The 21,602-nt window shown below is 43.0% G+C and overlaps 1 protein-coding gene across 7 annotated transcripts in view; it reads right to left on the reverse strand.

The window, feature by feature from the left end:
* RBM47 (RNA binding motif protein 47) overlaps nt 1-21,283 on the reverse strand; it is a 166,750-nt gene extending 145,467 nt beyond the window's left edge. For 3 of the 7 annotated variants that reach the window (XM_032632131.1, XM_032632129.1, XM_032632125.1), the window contains exons 1-3: nt 21,155-21,283; nt 20,849-21,007; nt 20,349-20,481 (exon numbers count right to left, since the gene is read on the reverse strand). The gene's annotated coding sequence lies outside the window, so the exon portion shown is untranslated. Of the gene's footprint in view, nt 1-19,731; nt 20,218-20,348; nt 20,482-20,848; nt 21,008-21,154 lie in introns of those variants that run through there. The other 4 variants (XM_032632128.1, XM_032632127.1, XM_032632126.1 and 1 more) reach the window with 3 other exon arrangements.
* Between the last annotated feature and the right edge of the window lie 319 nt (nt 21,284-21,602).

Raw genomic sequence — 21,602 nt, forward strand, 5'->3', positions numbered from 1 at the left:
CTGCCTGCCACAACTAAGACCCAGTGTAACCAAATAAATAAATAAATATTTTTAAAAAAGGAAGCACTGATACGTGCTACAACGTAGATGAAACTTGAAAACATACAGGCAAAGTGAAACAAGCCAGACACAAAGGCCACATAAGATTCTGTTTATATGAAATGTCCAGAATAGGCAAATCCATAGAGACAGAAAGTAGATTAGTAGTTGCCAGTGGGTGGGGGAAAGGGAAATGGGGAATGACTATTTAATAGGCACAGGGTTCTTTTAGGGTAATGAAAATGTTCTGGGATTAGATGGCGGATTAGACTGCACAACTTTGTAAATTTACTAAAAACCACTGAATTTTTCACTTTAAAAATGGTGACATTTATGATATATGAATTAAACATATATCAAAAAACAACAACAATGGGCTTCCCTGGTGGCGCAGTGGTTGAGAGTCCACCTGCCGATGCAGGGGACATGGGTTCGTGCCCCGGTCCGGGAAGATCTCATGTGCCGCGGAGGGGCTGGGCCCGTGAGCCATGGCCGCTGGGCCTGCGCGTCCACAGCCTGTGCTCCACAACAGGAGAGGCCACAACAGTGAGAGGCCCGCGTACCGCAAAAAAAAAAAAAAAAAAAAAAAAATCCAGCTAAAAGACCCCTCTCTTGCCTGACTGTCCCCTCCTCAGGGCTCTCGGTCCAGATCCCGTGCCGTGTTATATTACAGTAAGGTGGGAGAGGTCAGCTGTCCCCACTGGAATGTGAGCAGCTTGAAGGCAGGGAGAGTGGTTAGTTCATCTGCAACTCCCCAGAATTTATCAGAATGACCAGTACCAGTAGCTGCTCCAGTAAATGCTGGTCGGGTCGACAGAGTAAGCTGGTCGGGTCGACAGAGTAAGCAGAACATTACCATTTGAGGGAAGAGCAGGCTCGGAGAGTTATTAGGTCCTCAAGCGTACAGGCTCTAAAGTACCAACCTAGTAGCCAAAGATCTCATGCGCCTACATGAGGGCCCAACCCCTGTTGAGTATTAAGACCATGTACAAAACAGCATAAAAAGTCCTTTCTTTTGTCATCGAGAATGAAACAAGCTTAGACTTGGATTTCTTTTTCTCTCCTGTCAACTAGGCTTGTTTGTGCCCGGCAAACATAGCGATCCTGAATTTAGAGATTGTTGGAGCAATGACAATCTCTGCTCTGATAATCACTGACCTGCCAAAGACGCCGTCAGTAAAGCAGGTACAATTCTTAGTAAGATCCTGGCAAAGAAGCCACACTCGGGGTGAGCACATGTTATGAAGTAAACACAAGTAGCAGAAATCCTGCAAGCATGGCACCGTTCAACGAAGTAGAGTGTCTTACATGAACATTCCTTAGAGTCAGTCTGCTAATCCTGCTGTCATCGCTGATTTGGAAAAACAAGATGACATGAAACATGTGAGCTATCTGCAGTGTCTGGATACATTTCCATACCTCTTTTTAGATCCACCTTTGTTTTGGGAGGCAGGTGTGAAATAGAAAAAACCCAGAACATCAGTTTAGAATGCCTGGGTTAGATTGTGGGTTCCATGTGATCTAAGCTGTTTCCTCATGGAGCCTCAGTGTCCTCCTCTGTAAAATGGGGACTACGAATATCCCAGGGACGGTGCAAGGATTAAGTGAGCTAACGTGAAGGACAGCAACACAGACTTGTGGTATGGTTCGAGGACTATGTGCAAAAATGCAAATACATTACCCAAAGAGCTTAAAGGAAAGGTACAAAAAATTAAACAAATTTAACCCAGGTGATTTTTCCTTCTTTTTCAGTTTGCCTTTTTATTTACTTTCTATAAATTACATGCTTTGGCCATGAGATAAAATTCTTATCTCTAAAGTTTCTTCCTGCCTCTTTGCCTCATCTCTCTCTGGGGTTAGGGATTCCCCCCTAATTGGCAACTACCTGTTTTTCATATCTCTGAGTCTCTTTCAAGACTCATTCAAGAATCACATCGAATTCCAGAGCCAAATTGCCTGGTATTGAAATCTGGCTCTGCCCTTACCAAGTTATGTAACCCTAGCCAAGTTCCTGAACCTCTCTGCAGCTCAGTCTTCTAAGTCTATAAAACGGGGATAATAATTGTATGTACTTCATAGTGCTTTCTTTTTTTCACATCTTTGTTGGAGTATAATTGCTTTACAATGGTGTGTTAGTTTCTGCTGTATAACAAAGTGAATCAGCCATATGTATACATATATCCCCATATCTCCTCCCTCTTGCATGTCCCTCCCTCCCACCCTCCCTATCCCACCCCTCTAGCTGGTCACAAAGCACCGAGCTGATCTCCCTGTGCTATGCGGCTGCTTCCCACTAGCTATCTATTTTACGTTTGGTAGTGTATATATGTCCATGCCACTCTCTCACTTCGTCCCAGCTTCCCCTTCCCCCTCCCCGTGCCCTCAAGTCTGTTCTCTATATCTGCGTCTTTATTCCTGCCCTGCCACTAGGTTCCTCAGCACCGCTTTTCATAGTGTTTTTATGTGAATTAAATGAGTTCATCTTTGTAAAGTGCTTAGAATAGGACCAGGCACTTAACACTTGCTATGTGAATGTTAAGTATATTAAAGGTCTTGTCTTTATGAGGAGTTCCCTGAAGTTCACGCTTCCCCCCACCCCTTCCCCCGCATATGCCTCCTCAGGTTAAACTGATGCTACTGATCCCTAACAGCATCTAGAATATTTCATGGCGCTCATTTTTAATGTTGTCAGTCTGTCTGTACTAGTCTATATGCTCCTTTAAAATAGAGCTTTTCTTATTTCTAGAAGATAAATGTAGACACAAAATAAATGGTTTTTAGTGAATCGATTGGATGAGTCAACAAATACCTCTACCATAGAAAATACAAAAACGTGTTTTTTTCCTTACATGACTTGCCTCATCTGTGAGCTCCTTAAGAACCCAGAGTATTTCTTATCTATTTTGTATCTCCAATGCCTGATATAGAACGTGTATTTACTCAATGAATAAATGGCTGGAGTTATTACTACCAAAAAGGCCAAAAAAACACATAGAATTTTCAAGAAGAGTTTTGGAAGCAAAATTGAAAGCGTTATTTGATAGTTGGGCAAAACCACAGATCATCTTAGGTTAATTGGGAAATTTTTCCATCACATCAAAAATATCACAGATGAGATGTGTATCTCTATATCTCCAGTATCATGAGAGGAGCAACTAAAATAATCAAGCATTGGGTATTGGCCTTCCATACAAGACACAAGCCTCTTGAGAACAGAAAGATGAAGACTGAAAAGGAATAGGACGGGGGGCTTCCCTCATGGCACAGTGGTTAAGAATCTGCCTGCCAATACAGGGGACATGGGTTCGAGCCCTGGTCCGGGAAGATCCCACATGCCGCGGAGTAACTAAGCCTGTGTACCACAACTACTGAGCCTGCGCTCTAGAGCCCATGAGCCACAACTACTGAGGCTGCATGCCAAAACTACTGAAGCCGTGCACCTAGAGCCGGTGCTCTGCAACAAGAGAAGCCGCCGCAATGAGAAGCCCGCACCACAAAGAAGAGTAGCCGCCGCTCAACGCAACTAAAGAAAGTGCATGCAGCAACGAAGACCCAATGCAGTCAAAAACAAGTAAATTAATTAAAAAAAAAAAAAGTAATAGGACTCAAATGTCAAAAGCATGAAGGGTCAAGAAAGCCAGGGTGCAGTTAAATTAGCTACCTCTAAAAAGCCTGAAAGTTAGCTTTAGAGTGAAGAAAAATAAGCACTTCTTTAATGAGACATAGTAAATTGTAGAACCAGTTGATCTTAAAGGTAAAAGGGAGGGAAATGTAGGTAAGTTCTCCGGAATTTGAATGAATTCACTGATCATGAATGCATAATGTGTGGGTGTGTAGACATAATGGCATCTAGGGTTTGTATCTAACTGACATTCAAAGAGTGTAACTAGAAATTCATGAATTACACTGTCCAAAATATATCCCATGAAGCCTGCAAATGCCCTGATCTAACAGGGTATTTGTAGAGCTTTTGTGACCTTAAATGACCTGACCCAGCATAACACAAAAAGTGTTCTTTGTAATTAATTTCGTATGGAAACTAGGTAAACTAAGCTTCCCTCAGCCAGGAACAACTGCAAATCTAAATCCATTTATCTTTCTTCTCCAAATCTATAGGACATCACATATTGACCAAAATGTTTCTTCAGAGGAAAATGTCAGCATAATACATGGAGTTCATTTCTAGACATCCTTGAATGTTTGTTGTTTCTCCAAAGTTGTGACGATGTGTCTATATATCAATCACCAGCATGTATTTATATAATATAGATCTTCTTTCTCCATGGAATTTAAAGCATTGTACAAGATTTTTTCTTTTTAGATGAATCCAAGATACAGACTTGATAAAGCACAGGACAACTTCATTCTTTTCTAACCTAAAGCTTTAAACTGAAGGCATCTTTAGATCTGAAAAGATCCTCCTAACAAACTTTCTCTAAGCCCAGCTCTTAGAATTTATAAAGACCAAGACATCTCTCAAAAAGAAAACAAAGTCTAGCAAAATTCTAGAAGTATTTTAGTGACATCCAGTTGTACCTAAGGAAAAATTCTCAGAACCTGAGTAGGCAAGAGTGAAGTGACTGACATTAAGCACTGAATCCATGGCAAAGGGAGAAATAAACTGTTTTTAAAAATATATTTATTTATATTTTTGGCTGCATTGGGTCTTCATTGCTGCGTGCAGGCTTTCTCTAGTTGCGGCAAGTGGGCTTCTCATTGCGGTGTCTTCTCTTGTTGCGGAACGCGGGCTCTAGGTGTGCCGGCTTCAGTAGTTGTGGCACACGGGCTTCAGCAGTTGTGGCTTGCGGGCTCTAGAGCGCAGGTTCAGTAGTTGTGGCGCACAGGCTTAGTTGCTCTACGGCATGTGGGATCTTCCTGGACCAGGGGTCGAACCCGTGTCCCTTGCATTGGCAGGCGGATTCTTAACCACTGCACCACCAGGGAAGTCCCAGGGAGAAATAAACTATTGAGAACTTTTCTAGCAGGCTGCTGGTGAACACCTGCATCGTAAGAAAAGAGTTCAATTCAGCTTTGCCACTGATCTTCTCCCCCAAATTCCTTCTCTGACCCTTAATCTTCAGAAAAGAGATGGATGCTATTAAAAACTAAAGGCAGGAACACTATTTGTTGTATACTGTAGTGGTTGTGGAGAGCAAAGACTCACCTAGAACAGGGTTTCCAAACCTTGGCACTACTGATTTTGGGGTCAGATAATTCTTTTTTTTTTTTTTTTTTTTGGGCGGTACGCGGGCCTCTCACTGCTGTGGCCTCTCCCACTGCGGAGCACAGGCTCCGGACACGCAGGCTCAGCGGCCATGGCCCACGGGCCCAGCCACTCCGCGGCATGCGGGATCCTCCCGGACCGGGGCACGAACCCGCGTCCCCTGCATCGGCAGGTGGACTCCCAACCACTGCGCCACCAGGGAAGCCCCAGATAATTCTTTATTGTAAGGGGTTGTCCTGTGCATTTCAGGATGTTTAGAAGCATCCTTGGCCTCTGCCCAGAGATGCCAGTAGTGTTCCACCCCTCCCAGACTGTGACAACAAGTAATGTCTCCAGACATTGCCAAGTGTCCCTTGGAGGACAATCTCCCCCAGTGAAGAACCACTGGTTTAGAACCACTTTATATGTCAGCAATATTCACTACCTCAAATGGGATTCAAGAATCAAGAATCGAGCCTGTAAGAACTCTGTAAGATTTGTACAGTCCATCTAACCTAGCCATTTTCTTCCTGTGACTTAATGCCAGGGTGACTGCCCTTCTAATCCATCCCAACCCCCCGTCCTCATTTACTCCCACCATCTTGATATTCCCTTTAGAAATCCTATGAATAGCAACCTTTTACAGATTTGAACAATGAAAGTAAAAAGACTTAGAGGGGGCTTCCCTGGTGGCGCAGTGGTTAAGCTAATGCAGGGGACACGGATTTGAGCCCTGGTCTGGGAAGATCCCACATGCCACGGAGCAACTAGGCCCATGAGCCACAAGTACTGAGCCTGCGCGTCTGGAGCCTGTGGTCCGCAACAAGAGAGGCCGCAATGGTGAGAGGTCCGCACACCACGATGAAGAGTGGCCCCCGCTTGCCACAACTAGAGAAAGCCCTCACACAGAAACGAAGACCCAACACAACAAAAATAAATTAATCAATAAACTCCTACCCCCAACATCTTCTTTAAAAAAAAAAAAAAAAGACTTAGAGGGACTTCCCTGGTGGCACAGTGGTTAAGAATCTGCCTGCCAATGCAGGGGACATGGGCTGGAGCCCTGGTCCGGGAAGATCTCACATGGCCTGGAGCAACTAAGCCTGTGCACAACTACTGAGCCTGCACTCTAGAGCCCGCGAGCCACAACTGCTGAGACCACGTGCCACAATTACTGAAGCCCGTGCACCTAGAGCCTGTGCTCTGCAACAAGAGAAGACACCGCAATGAGAAGCCCACGCACCGCCACGAAGAGCAGCCCCCACTCGCCGCAACTAGAGAAAAGCCAGCGCGCAGCAACAAAGACTCAACACAGCCAAATAAATAAATAAATAAAATTTTTAAAAAATGACTTAGAGAAATTTGGGGCTATGCAAAACATGTCTAGTCCAAAATCTCCCCTCCTTTCTATCCAATTTTAAAGGCAAAGAAGTTGAAAGTCGATGAGGTAAATTGCCATGTCCAAAGTCACTTGTCTGCTAAGCCGAGGGAAGATCTTAGTAAGAAGACTGGTCCTGGGTCCAGGGATTTTCCCAAACTCCACCTCATTTGGGAAGCCTTACAAGAATCTGAATCCTGACCACTATTTACCCTGGGCAAGCTGCTTGAAGACCTAATTCTTACAGTTGCTTCTGATTAAAGTCATGCCTGGCGTTACAGTAGGTTCTCCTTCAATGTCAACGATTACTGGGAGCCATTATTATTTTCTGTTTTCAACTTTCAACTTCACATATTCCGTTACAGATGGTTGTTAAGCAATTCCTCAAACACAAGACTCCCCTTTTCTCTATGATTCATTGCTGTAGGCACATACATGTAGTAGCTCCTCACCAAAGTATTTTCCTTATTGAAAACAGCATTGAAATAAATGCGAAACCTTCAAATACTACATATCCTTTTGAAAAGTGACCCATCTTATGCAAAACCAAAAACCACACCATTTGGCCCAATTAAGCAACAATAAATTTGCTTACGCCTCATGGGCTCCACTGGTGTTGACATACCAGAATGAAAAGATGCAGCCGTTGACAGTTTCTATAGCTGTGATTGCAAAACATTATCAACCTCCTCTCCTATGTCCACCTACTATTAATGGTTTATGACTGTCTAAAACATTACTTCTTTGGACTAGAGTTTTCCATTGCTTCAAACCACAATATAGCATTTTATTCCTACAAATTTGGAAATATAAGCTCAATCTTTTTATTTTTTATTTTTAGAATAACCACTGGTGGGGGAGGAGTGCTTGCAGTGGTGGTACAGATATAGCTTCCATCCCTCCAAGCTCCAAAAGCCTCATGTCTTATTCGTTATCATATCCCCAACTGCTTGCTCTAGAAGCTCAGAAAACGGGTTTGCGGGCTTCCCTGGCGGCACAGTCATTAAGAATCCGCCTGCCAATGCAGGGGACACAGGTTCGAGCCCTGGTCCGGGAAGATCCCACATGCTGTGGAGCAACTAAGACCATGCACCACAACTACTGAGCCTGTGCTCTAGAGCCTGCGAGCCACAACTACTGAGCCCATGTGCCACAACTACTGAAGCCTGCATGCCTAGAGCCCATGCTCCGCAACAAGAGAAGCCACCACATGAGAAGCCTGCTAAAGAAAGAGTAGCCCCCGCTTGCCGCAGCTAGAGAAAGCCCACACACAGCAATGAAGACCCAATGCAGCCAAAAATAAATAAATAAATTTACTTTTTTAAAAAATTAAAAAAAAAAAAAACGGGTTTGCTAGAGATACAAATCAGCTTTTCACAGTGTAGTTTTTTTTTTTTTTTTTTTCACAGTGTAGTTTAAAGTGTGTCCGTGTTGGCTTCCAGTTTCCACTCACAGACTGTGAAGAAGTGCAGCAGACCCTTTGTAAAGTTAGGTAAGGAAGAGACAAGAAATATATTTGCACGCCCTAAATGGATCCATTTGTATATGCCAATATTTACAGCATGAATTTGCATGCCTCTAATGGTTGTAACTCACAAGGACATCCACTGTACTTCATGTTGTAATATTTCCTTTTTATCATCCGTAATACGGAGTCTTTGTTCATGCATGATTTACACTTAGTTTTCAATATTAAATGTCATTTAATGTAAATTCAACACATATTAAATATGTATTCTATACTAAATATATTAAATATAATATTTAATCATCTTAGCACATACATATTTATAATATAGTAGCATATCAATATGTTAAATATATAATGCAAATATCAAACATATAGTTAATACTGAAATATTAAATATATATAGGATTAATCTGAATTAGAAGTTTTTAAAAATGTATTTATTTTATTTATTTTTGGCTGTGCTGGGTCTTCATTGCTGTGCACAGGCTTTCTCTAGTTGCAGTGAGCGGGGGGCTACTCTTTGTTGCGGTGCACGGGCTTCTCATCGTGGTGGCTTCTCTTGTTGCGGAGCTCGGGCTCTAGGCGTGCAGGCTTCAGTAGTTGTGGCTCGTGAGCTCCAGAGCGCAGGCTCAGTAGTTGTGGCGCACAGGCTTAGTTCCTCCACGGCATGTGGGATTTTCCCGGACCAGGGCTCGAACCCGTGTCCCCTGCATTGGCAGGCGGATTCTTAACCACTGCACCACCAGGGAAGTCCAGAAGGTTCTTTTTTTTTTTTTTTTTTTTGGCTGTGTTGGGTCTTTGTTGCTGCGTGCAGGCATTCTCTAGTTGTGGTGAGCAGGAGCTACTCTTCGTTGTGGTGCGCAGGCTTCTGATTGCGGTGGCTTCTCTTTGTTGTGGAGCACGGGCTCTAGGCATGCAGGCTTTAGTAGCCGTGGCACTCAGGTTCAGTACTTGTGGCTCACGGGCTCTAGAGCGCAGGCTCAGTAGTTGTGGCGCAGGGGCTTAGCTGCTCCACGGTATGTGGGATCTTCCCAGACCAGGGCTCGAACCCACGTCCCCTGCATTGGCAGGTGGACTCCTAACTGCTGCGCCACCAGGGAAGCCCTGAATTAGAAGATTCTTAATGGCTAAAACTATATTTAAAATTTTTCAGTGTTAACCCATCCCCCCCTCACAGTTTCCTATATACCACAGATGCTCATTTCTTGTTCGAATACTGTTTAGTCATGTGTTATATATAAATAAAGGTCACACACCTTATCTATATGTGCAAATTTAGACACAGTGAAAAAAAATAATGAAATCCAAAATAGTTGCCTATCATAGGTGCCTCTCATTCTTGCTAGAAGTGCTGGATACAAAAGGGAAACTTTCAACATCTCTTTAGGATGTTTAACAGGCATCTCAGTAAACACACCCCAAACTGAGCTCCTGATTCCCTCTGCCCCGCTCCAGCCTGTTCTCCTTTGGTCTCCCCCATTGAACCCAGTAACTCCAGCCAGAATCCTCATTCCTTCCCTCCACCCTACATGCAGGCCATCACCAAGTCTTGCTATTTCTGCCAGCCATTCGTGAAATCCATACCACAGCTGAACCGAGACTGTAAAAAAGGCAAGAGGGTGCACAGAAGAAATGGTCAACCCAGTTGACCAGCATGACCCCACCTTCACTGCCAACTTCAAAAATGGACTCTAATCTCGCTTTGTCTGCCACAACACCCTCCCTCCAGTTCAGTCTTCACCCAATAGTCAGTTATTGTTTAACAAGTAAATTGTTTTTCTTGGCTTTTCATTGGGCTCAGGAGGAACAAAACTCTTTTCCGTGGTCATGAAGGGCCTACATACTATAGGACTCAGTTAACCCCATGACCTTACCTCGTGCCTCTCTGCTCCTTGCTCCCAGCAATGCAGAAACATCGGCCTCCTTTACGTCCTTCAACATGCCCAGCTTTTTCCCAGCCTTAGGACCGTCATAAATGCTACACCTTCTAGACCTTTTCTTCCATCAGACACCTTCAGCATCACATCCCTAGAGGAGCCATCTCAGACCACTCCAGCTCAGAGTCCCACCTTCTATTGTCTAGTACCTCTCAGTTCCTTCAGAGTACTGAATCCCATCTCCATCCCCAAAGAAAGTCCCATGAGGGCAGAGAACTTTTGTTCTCCACTGCATACCTAGTACCAGTATCTGGCACATAGCAGCTACTCAATAAATAACAGTTGAGTCTGTGTCTATACAAAAAAAACAGGTCATTTCAATGCCTGGTTTAAACCAATTTAATTCATATTCATCTTTTTTTTCAAGTATACCTATTTACTAGGTCTATATTTTGATAAGTTTTTCTAACTCATAAATAGTTACCACTAGCTCCATCTACATAGTATATTGTTAAAAACAGGTCTAATTTAACATTTATATGCTACCCATTTTTAATGTCCTATTCAGTACATATGATAAGGAATAAAATGATTTGCAGAAAGTACTAGAAATATTAGCTGATTATTAGGTATACTGAGGATTTTTTAAAATTTCTTGAATTGGACTTCCCTGGTGGTGCAGTGGTTGGGAGTCCACCTGCCAACGAAGGGGACACGGGTTTGAGCCCTGGTCTGGGAAGATCCCACATGTCGCCGGAGTAACTAAGCCCGTGCGCCATAACTACTGATCCTGAGCTCTAGAGCCCGTGAGCCACAACTACTGAGCCCACGTGCCGCAACTACCGAAGCCCACATGCCGCAACTACCGAAGCCCGCGTGCCTAGAGCCCACGCTCTGCAACGAGAAGCCACCACAATGAGAAGCCCGTGCACCACAATGAAGAGTAGCCCCCACTCGCCGCAACTAGAGAAAGCCCACGCACAGCAACGAAGACCCAATGCAGCCCAAAAATAATAATAATAAAAAATAAATAAATTTATTAATAAATAAATAAAGCCAGGATCTTCATGGTGTACCTTCAGCAGAATTTACATAATATTTTGTTTGTTTTGTTTGTTTACTACAAACAACCTTCCTGGAATGTACACTCACCTTCAAGACCGATTCTAGGGTCCCCAAGCCTAGTAGTCACAGGATTCCACCAGCCATTGAGGAAGTACCTTACAGAGCTATAGATCTAAAAATGGCAGGTAGATGCACAAGACCCAAGAAATGCAATTTTGCCAAACCAAGGAAAATTGTGCAGAGGGAGAAAGTGAGGCAGGGGCTAGCAAACCAGTACAACAGATCAGAGAGCGGTTGTGCCAGTTGGTAAAGGCAGGACTGAAGTTTTGTAAAAGGTTCTGGGGAAACATTAACAACTCAGACAAAGACATTAGCGCTCATTTCAGGCCAGGTCAAGGGAAAATACAACTGAGCCCTGCAACTGAGAAAAAAATCTAGATGGACTCCTGTAGCAGCAGTTGGCACTTGGCAAAATCTCAAAGGTCAAAAGAGACAGTTTAAAAAAAAAAAACCACACACACACAAGTTGTCTTGACAGTTACCTTTAGAACAATGGTTAATTATAATTAAATGACAATAGAAAAAGTGATAAACAATATAGGAACATGAGTGAGTCAAGCCTAATTATCTGTAGGGCATGCAATTCACAAGACTGTTCAAAACTGAGCTGTAAGTTTTAGATGGAAATCGCAGAAAGATTGCCAAAGAAGAGGCTTTGATTTGGAAACAGATAAGTGCTGAAATGATTGCACCATCCCCACACTTAGCTATGCCTTGCTCGTTACTTAGTCATGGCCTCCATCAAGGGCTTGTGGTGGCACAGAAAATAATGAAACCAGAGAAAATATGGCAGCTTAACAGGAGAGGCCTGGGGGAAAAAAATCATGCTTACTCAGAAAGATGTGTTTGTGGTTATATTTTGAGTAGAACACACAAGTAGTACTACGCTTTCAGTCATACCCGTGCTGTGTAAAAGCCTGTGTTTTATTCATTTATTTGACAAGTATTTATGGAGTACCTACTCTGTGGCCGACTCTGCTCTAAGGTGCTTGGGATACATCAATAAATAAAGCAGACGTTCTAGTGGGGAAGAGACAGACAATGAGCCATAAAATCACATAGCATGGAAAAAAGTGCTGTATGAAAAAATAGAGCAGGGTAGGGAGATAGAGAGTGCCAAAAGGAAGGAGGAAGTGCTGTCTTAGACAGAAGGAGAAAGAGTAAAGACTTGGAGGAGGTGAAAAAGTGAACCGTGGATGTATTGGGGGAAGATGGTTCAGGGAGAGGGAGCAAAGACTGCAAAGGCCACGGGGGCATGAAGCTGTGGCTAAAGCAAAGTGCTAACAGAGTCAGCGGTAGGAGGTGTGATTAAAGAGGTAATGGGACTAGAAAGGCAGTGCTTCATGTGGCTTTTGAGGGAGACACAGAGGCTCTGGAAGGTTTTCAGCAGGGGACTGACATGATCTGACTTTGTTTTATGAGTCGCTCTGGATACTGAGTCAAGAACCAAGCATATGGGATAAAGGGCAAAGGTGGAAGCAGGGAGAACAGATAAGCAGACTGCAGTTCCCCTGACAATTTCATTGATCTCTAGCCAATGAGGAAAAGGCAAGACCCTTCACACGTTACTAGGATGTGTGAGAACATGGGTGTTACCATTTGATTCAGGGTCTGTGGGCCTCCTACACGTCCCGCTGCGGGAGTGACTCCTAGGTTCCACTCTGGGAAGGATGCTGGGAGAATATTCTAAGATCCCTGCCTTCCCAGGCTTGGTCTCATCTGCTGGGAGTGACTGTCTATGAATATGGAGCCACTGCAGATACAAGGCACAAATTCCAGGGCTCATTAGTACCCTCGGAGTTAGTAGTTTCTGTTTACTCATTGGCAACTCTACATATAACTTGAGGTGCATCCTGGAACCCACAATGTAGGGCAAAGAGCCAAGGAGGTACCTGGGCCAAACTACTGTTTGCACCAGCTGGTTAGAGCTAGCTTGTTACAGGATTCCCTTTGCTCTGCAAATAGGATTTCACTGGAGGCAATTCTCTGAATATTTCTTCAGCCACCTGTCCTCCTTCCTCTTGTCTTTGCCTTAGCCAAGAGTACACCAGCAGCCCCACTGGAAACACCACACCACTGTGGCTCACAGAGCTATCTATTCACTTGGTATTGTTCTTCCTCAGTGGATCTCTTTGTTCACTCTCCCTAATTTTGAGAAAATGCACTTTTTCCTATAATTATCTAATAAATTCCTTCTAATTTTGACAAAATGCATTTTTCCCCTTCTCATAATTACCTAGTAACAAGTCTGGGCCTTTCAAAGGATGTTAAAGAGCAGAAAAAAGAGGTATAAACTTTTAAACAATGTGATGGGCACCTAAGCACTGCAACAATTCACTTCCTCCCTGCCCTTGGCCTCCCCCATCCTGCCATGCTTTCAGAGGCTTAGCTGTCGATAAAGCTTCCATTCTGGTTGCTTTCTGAGTTCACTACCTCTCCATCATATTCTATCCAACAACTTTTGCTAAAATGCTTGTGGAAAAAAGTAGAAGTCATCCAAATAAATATGATCCATAGGGTTTCCCTGGTGGCGCAGTGGTTAGGCATCCGCCTGCTAATGCAGGGGACACGGGTTCCAGCCTTGGTCCGGGAAGATCCCACAGGCCGCGGAGCAACTAAGTCCGTGCATCACAACTACTGAGCCCGTGTGACACAACTACTGAAGCTTGCGTGCCTAAAGCCTGTGCTCCGCAAGCCACCGCAATGAGAAGCCCCCCACAACTGGAGAAAGCCCGTGCACAGCCACGGAAGACACAACGCAGCCAATAAATAAAATCTATTAAAAAAAAAAAAAAGATCCATAATACATGCCTATGGAATGCAAAAATGCTGTTATTTTAGATGGTAATGAATTTGGGCAAAGAAATTCTTATTTATTGAGCACTGAACTATAAAATACAAACACTGAGGGATGCAAATGTTATTCAGACACAAATCCTGCCTCTTAATTTCTGTTTGGCAGGGAAAACAGTATATGTATAAGTAGCAAGTGATATAAAATGCCATGAGAAGTGCACAGATAAGACACTGTGGCAGTTCTGAGAAAATGTCATACTGTGATTATGATTATGACCAATTAACACTAACCAACAAAAGTCATAACAGGACCTACTTAAGTTTGCTGTATTGTATTATTTTACACAAAATATTTCTACTTTGCATTAGCCGTTTCCAGAATCTATATTCCGTTGTCAGCAAGACACTTGCCAGTCTCTCACTTGACAGATATAATAGCATCATTCTTTTTGCTTCTAATCAACATCATATAGCTCTCTGAGAGAAAAGAAAAAGGCACCTTGGTGATTCTAAGTTACATTTTCTCCATACAACTAAGATACAAAAACCAAAAGAAACTTGCAAAAATAGTGCCTACCTATAATGGCAATGGCACTTGGTCAGAAGGAGTGATCTTAGGAAGAGAAACCTGGATTACAACCAGCAGAAGAGGTCATGAAAGGAGGAGGATAGTGAGATAAGAATTCAAACATAGAAAGGCATCCAAACATGACGTGTATCATGATGACTATGTACCATATACTGACTACACACCAGGCACTGTTTACATAGTAGATTAACTTATTTAATCCTTATAACAACCCTGTGAGGTAGGCATTTCACAGTTGGGGAAACTGAGTCACAGAGAGTTTTTTTTTTTTTTTTTTTAGGTAACCTGCTTACAGCCCATACGTGGCCAAGCCAGGATTTGCACCAAGGTAAACTGTGTTCTTAGCCACTTCCCCATGGAGTTTAAATTTAATGTGAATGGTCATCCTTTTCCCCCAGGTTGTCATTTTCACTCTGGCTAGCTACCTTTTCTTTCCCTCCACATGCGACCAAATTTTGCTGACTACCCCCAGAACAAACTAGCCCACAGAGCCAAGTTCTCCTCTGCATCAGTATGCTGCAGCTTTTGCCTTTTATAATCTAACTAAATTCCAACGTAAATTCTCAACCACTACATTCTTCCCTGGGAAAGTCTAAAATAAAATAGTAAGATCATCTGTATGGAGAAATATATCACAGATATTATCTGGTAGAATAAAAATAACAGCAACAGAAAAAACATCAGGCCATTGAATTTTCTGTTAATAATAAGTTGCAGTGCCCCACTAAGTTTTCTGTGTCACCAAATCCTCCCAGTTGTTACACAAAGGCAACTTTGTCTTGAGAAGGCTACTGAGAAGATGGGCTTAATCTTGGCAAGGGCTTGGTGTACCAAGAACCATGTTATTATTTTTAAAAATAAATGACAGCAAACAAAAAGAAATATTATTTAAGCTGTCTTTTCAAAAGGCACAGTGCTACCATCATCATGGACATGGATGCCTACTTTTCAGAAACACGAATATTTTACTTGAGCTCAAAAGGCCCAAATACACATTTTCAGAATGGCAATCACATTGACCTAAGAGAACTAACATCTGAAAAACATCTTATTCACTTTATTCAATACTTCTTTTTTTCTTATGGCATGATGTATAATGCTTAAAATGACTGAGCCAGGTCTCAGTGCTCTGAAAGGTAAACATTTTTTATTATAATTTTTACAGGCTGGCATTTCCTTGGTCAGGTAGAAGTGTCCTGTTCCTGTTTCAGCTACACAATGCCCCACATTTATTGCACATCCACCCATTGCCCATTGTTATGTATAGTTAACTCTTGCTCACTCACATGTGGATTATCCATTGCTTCTGAGATCAGGTTGTTTTTTTCCCCAGTAGGTGGAAACTCAAGGAATATAAGCAAAATTGACTATTAGCCAAAGCAAAGCATAAGCAGGAGGCAAACGCTGTCAGCAAATCCCCTTTCATCAACATACACCCACCTACTATGGTCTTGGCACTGGGCCGCCATGTTCCTAACAACCACAAACATACAGTATTCCCAAAGACAAATATCGTGATTGGAGGCCGGCGATTGTTTTCTTGCCTAATGGCTGTAATTTTGTATATGTAATTTTAAGTATACATTTTGCACTACCCGGAATCCGCTGAGACCAAAGGATTGATATTTTCTCAAAAATCACAAAGGGTTTTCAGGGTTACACCAGCCCTTTGTCTTCTGATGTCATCTCTCTTAAGTGGCCTTCAGAAAGGTAGATTGTTCTTTTGATTTCTAAAATGACCCCACTCTTAAAACCTGATAGGGCTTACCAAAAAGAGAAACTATAAAATATAGTCGAGCATTTCTATCATAGTATCAGTTTCCTCACGTTTTGTATTTTACAGACATATAAACTGTTTGCATCTAAACACACCCATAAATCACTTTTGCATAAACTAAGTTCCTAAGATGACAAAAACTCAACATCCACAATGAAAAAGAATGCTCGTATTATATACCTAAATTACATAAACTAAGTTGTGATTTTTTTTTTTTTCAGGTGTCCTTAAACCATTGCAGAAAGTAGAGGAAAGGCAGAGTGGAGCATAGTTGAAAGAAAGGCTTGTGCCTTTTGTAATCAGTTTACTTTGGGTTGTACCTAGAGATGACATCTTGAACTCATTCAGATGAGCCATCTATTGCAGTGCCCTAGGAGCATTTGAATTACAAAAGGTGGGTGAGCCTCAAATTCCTACAGTTGCCAGTTCACCTGCAATAGTTGGAGGGCATCGATAATCTCCATGTGAGCTTTCGGGTGAACACATTACTTAACAGGGTTTGGAGCTCACCTGTTTCTTGGCATTTTATTCCTCCAGACACTCTCTCCCCTTCTACTTTCACTGGAAAATTCCTTCCTTGCCCCCTTTTCCAGGCAAAAAGTAAGAGGTTCTGAAAAGAGGGGGTACACTGACTTTTAGGGAAGGATATCCTTTCCCTCTGCCTCCTTTCCCCCATACACAGGCTGACAGAATAGAAGGGGAGGCAAATATGAAAGGAGCAGAAACAATCAGAAAGCAAGCTCAGACCATCTCGGGAGCGTTTTACTGACAAGATGATTCAGGACCACACACAAAAAGTGGCAGGGTGCCATTTCCCCCTAAATCCCTCCATATGAGACGTTTTGAACAGCTTGAGGTGGCAGTTGAACAATTACTTCTTATCATTTCTATGCTAGTTCTTCTCTGGAGTTTCTAAAGGCCTTCTATCTCATCACCCAAGTCATCCGAGCACTGCCATTATTGAAAATCTTTTTCCAGTTGTCCTTTGAAACAATTGCTCTGAGCAGGTGGTTGTTTTGACTAACACACACGTCTCAGAATATTAAACCAGAAAATCAACATCGCCATAAGACACAGAGACTGGTCCCAAGAGGAAAACTATATCTCTTAATAAGGCAAGTAGCTGAAATGCTCCGATAGAACCTTTAACTTGGAATCACTCCGACAAACACTTTTTAAACTGCATTTACATATTCATTGTAATCTCACAAACGTGTGGCACACAAATTCTAGATTCATGCAAAATCTATCCTTTTTCTAAGTCTTATGAATCCCAAGCTTAAGCCCTCTTCAGAGTAAGTTTTTTCTAGGATTATGCGTCCTCTGGGAAATCTGAATCACAGTTTCACTTGAACCTCGGTCCAACTTTAAGGAGATCTCCCTCCCCCAACCAGCACCCCTGTATCCAGTCCTGAAAAATCAGAAGGGACTTGAAATGTGGAGATGGGAACCTGTCTGAAACAGGCAAATACTGTCCTATGGCAGTCAAAGCTCAATCATCTGGAACGTGATTTATTTTTAATCAACAGATCAAAAGTAGAATTTGGAAAGCAAATTCATTTTGTAAGAAAATAACTTCATCTACGTTAACCTTCTAATCTTTGTTTAAATTACTGACAACAGGTTCTGTTACTAGTAAACCAAAGAGAACAGTCTAATCTGAATGCTCTTATCATGTGAGGGGAAAAAAATGGGAGTAGTGCTAAACACTAGTCAGAGCAAGTACTGAAGACACGTGTCCAGAAGCACATAGTTTCCTTGCTTCCTATCTTGATTTCATCCTCAGCGTCACCAACTGTTTTGGGCAAAAATTTACTCTACAGCAGCACAGGTAGGGAATCAAAAATACATTGACAATTAAAACTATAGAGATTGTAGTAAAGTGATGACGCTGAGTTTTCAATCTTACAAGTTTCTGAAAACTCAGAAACTAAAAGATAATAAATCTTCAAAATTTGATTCACTTTCAGCATATGTTCACAAAAGACTCTTGAGCAGAATTTAAGTGTAACCTAGTCAGGTAAAGAAGCATGGCAGAGTTTGGCTAGGAGATTGGTTTTTGTCAGTTTATTTCTTCCTTCACAAGAGCTGGGCTCTTGTGAAATGTCTGATTCCTCATTCTCCCTGTGTGCAGTAATTAAGCAATGGTATGTATTGGGCTGGCCAAAAAGTTCGTTCGGGATTTTCCATACGTTACAGAGAAGTCCGAACGAACTTCTTGGCCAATCCAATGTATCAGAACAAGGTGAAGGGTGAGGTAGACAAGAAAGGATACAAAAACCCAAATTTCTTTCTTTCCTTCCTCCTGTTTCCATTTCAGACTGGTTTAGTTTTGTTTCCCTCCAAGATTTCATATCCTCAATCTGACAAGGATTATGGTTTAAATTAACAGCAACACAAACTCCCGCAAAATGCTATCTCATCGCCTTGACTGGGGACTTGGCTTTGTCTTTGTCTAGAGGTTGTGTTTTACTCTGCTGACAACCTTTCACTCTTTAGGACTGGCACCTGCAATTCTCAGACGCTCTTGGTCTAAATTGCAATGGTCCTTCAAACCGTGGCAACCTCTTCATGTTTGTGTTGTCAACCCTTTGCTTTCTCTGCTCTAAAAAATGTGTGTGACTCCAGCATTACAAGTTTGAAAGAACACATTTCTAACCTACATTCATGCTAAAGAAAACTGAGTGCGCCATTACAACGCCACTAGAAAAAAAGTTCCTTGATCTTTCCTTCTAATCAGTACAGCCTATGGGTGAGTACCTGGAGGACACTATCTCTGGTTAGCTTTCAAGAAAGAAGCCTCATCTCCAAATGCCTTGGGACAGTACCCAAGAGTATATGAACTTTTGCCTAAATAAAAAATGAATCACTTATTTGAAAAATTCCAGTTCATTTATTTTAACTGATTTCTTAAATATCCGGTGACTGATTTGTCAGCTGTCTGAGTTCATCAACTCAACGCTTCTATGCGGACTGAATTTTTAACTTTAAACAACTAAGCCTGTACTCAGTGTTACCTTGGGAGGTAAATGAGTACAAGAAGATATCACACGCCCCAGCAACCCTCCCCCACTCCCGCCTTACCACTCTCTTAAGCGAGATGCCTGTCATAAAGGTTTCCTCAATTTCACTTTAATAATCTGAGTCTAAAAAGTCACCTGTGCCTCTGGACGGCCCAATCGTATGCTTTCAAGAGCGAAAAAAAAAAAAATCTGTTTCTTGTATGGAAAAGGTTTCATCACCAGAGGAAACGATGGGGCTGACTGTATATGATTTTCTGCTTTTCCAGTAGCTGACGCTTTTAAAATCTTTTTATAAACCATTTCTTTCCCATTAAATATACCAGAGTCGGAACGGGGGATGGTAGAATGAGGGGAGATAAGGGCTAAAAAGAGAAGAAAACAAGATTTCAAAATTGGGACCCAAATGTAAGATTAAGGGACAGTAGTTAGAAGGATTGCCCAAAGCTACCTTACCTTTGTTATGTATTTGCAGTCGCCCACTTCAGAAATTAACACCATTCACAGCCCGGTAGCAATTTACAGAGCTAGGAAGTAACCTACAACATCTTCTCGGCCTCCCTCTTTTTAATGTAAAACCAAAATAAGGAGTGTCCAACTACTCCCTACCGCGCCGCTTAAAGCAACAGATCTTTTGAGGCTTAACTCCCAGGCTCTGGGAATTCCAGTTTGTCAGAATTTCTTAACCTTGGAAACCTGCAGAGAGAATCTCTCTACGAGGAAAACTCCCTGAGCCCCGGCTTCTCACTGTCCCAAACTGCACATTCCAAAGTGGGAAGCAGGAGCGATAACCAGAAGGCAGCTCTCTGGGGCTAAATTCCTGGCGGGAGCGTGAACTTGAAAGCGCGGCGATTCTACTGGCAGAGCGGCGTCGGATCCGCACCCGGGAGAGACCGGCGGCCCAGGGAGCCCTGCTGCGTCCGGTGCTGCGCGCGGGGAGCGCTCAGTCTCGGCTCCAGCTCTTCCCTGTTCCCTCCTCCCTCCTCCCTCCTCCCTCTGCCCTCCCCCAGTCGAGGCTCCGCGCCTCACAGTAGCAAGGTTGTCTCTCGTCTACTCCCTTCCCTTAAACTCACCAAACCAGATTTTTACTCCCAGCACCGGCAACTTCCCGTAAATCTGCATTGAAATTTTATCCTGCTCGCTGAGCCTTCGCTGGCTGAAGGCCAGTGCAACATTCCTGTTGTTTTAGGAGGGCAGATACCTTTGCTGAAGGTTAAAAAAAAAAAAAAAAATCTTGTCTTGACTGGGAGAGATTTGGGGACTTCACCTCACAGACTTCTCTCCCCGCTCAAAAAGTCACATCCATTTCAGACAGCCAGAAACAGCCCCAGAAGTGGCACCTGCGCCACCTGAGGACATCTGTCTGAATCAGACGTCTGGCCCCTTTGGGCTGTTGGGGGAACCCAAGCAGAACCACGTTTGAGGAATAAGGAACCAGCTGTTGAATCACGAGCCGATCAGTACACCCCACCCCCGTTCTTCCCCCGTAGGAAAGAAGTCGTTTGACCAGGCAGGATCACCGCGAGCTCGGCGGCGGGCCTGAAGACGGGGGAACCTCCCAGAGTGTCCTTACCTGAGGCAGAGCACCGCTTGGATGAGCACGGGCTGGAACGTCACGCGGACCAAGCCCTGACCTTTGCCGGGGCCTTCACAGCAGGGCCTGGGGCCTGGGCGCTGCTCGTTCAGAAGTGGCTCATTTTAATGCGCCCTGACCTAAAGTTGCAGCTGGTTTCTAGAAAGGGAACAAAAAACACTGCATTTAAAAACAGCAGCCAAGCCCTCCCTTCACCTTGCCTGATCTCTGGGTAGTTAGTTCTAACTCCCACCCCAGCCCCGTCGCAAAGAAATCCGCAATCTGTGCCCCACCCCTTCGCATTACCTGTTTATACGAGAGTTAAGGAGTCTCACGCATTTCAATTGAGCGCTAAGCCTGTTTGTAGGCGCGTAATCGGCCAACAGGAATCGAATTCTGTGACTAAACAAACTAGAAGAGGAAGCAGGCACCACCAGGAACCTAAAACGGAGTTGTGATTTCGGGTTGCAATGTCATTCAACTTATAAAAAAAAAAAAAAAAAAAAAAAGTGCTGCTTCTCACTGGGCTGCTTTAGTGAAGAAATACTCCAAAATTTTTTTTTTTGCCAGTTAAATTAGTTAATACATACAAAAAGCTTAGAACAGTGCCTGGCACATTGTGTCAGCTGCCACTATATATTTTTTAAATTATTATTATTATTTGTACTATGGCTTTTTTTGTGAAGAGGAGAGGTCCTGATCAGAGAAGTGGGCTCTTGATCCAGCATTGCCATTCACTAGCTGTAAGGCTTTG

This window comes from Phocoena sinus, chromosome 5 (assembly GCF_008692025.1).
Source record: "Phocoena sinus isolate mPhoSin1 chromosome 5, mPhoSin1.pri, whole genome shotgun sequence".
Taxonomy (NCBI): domain Eukaryota; kingdom Metazoa; phylum Chordata; class Mammalia; order Artiodactyla; family Phocoenidae; genus Phocoena; species Phocoena sinus.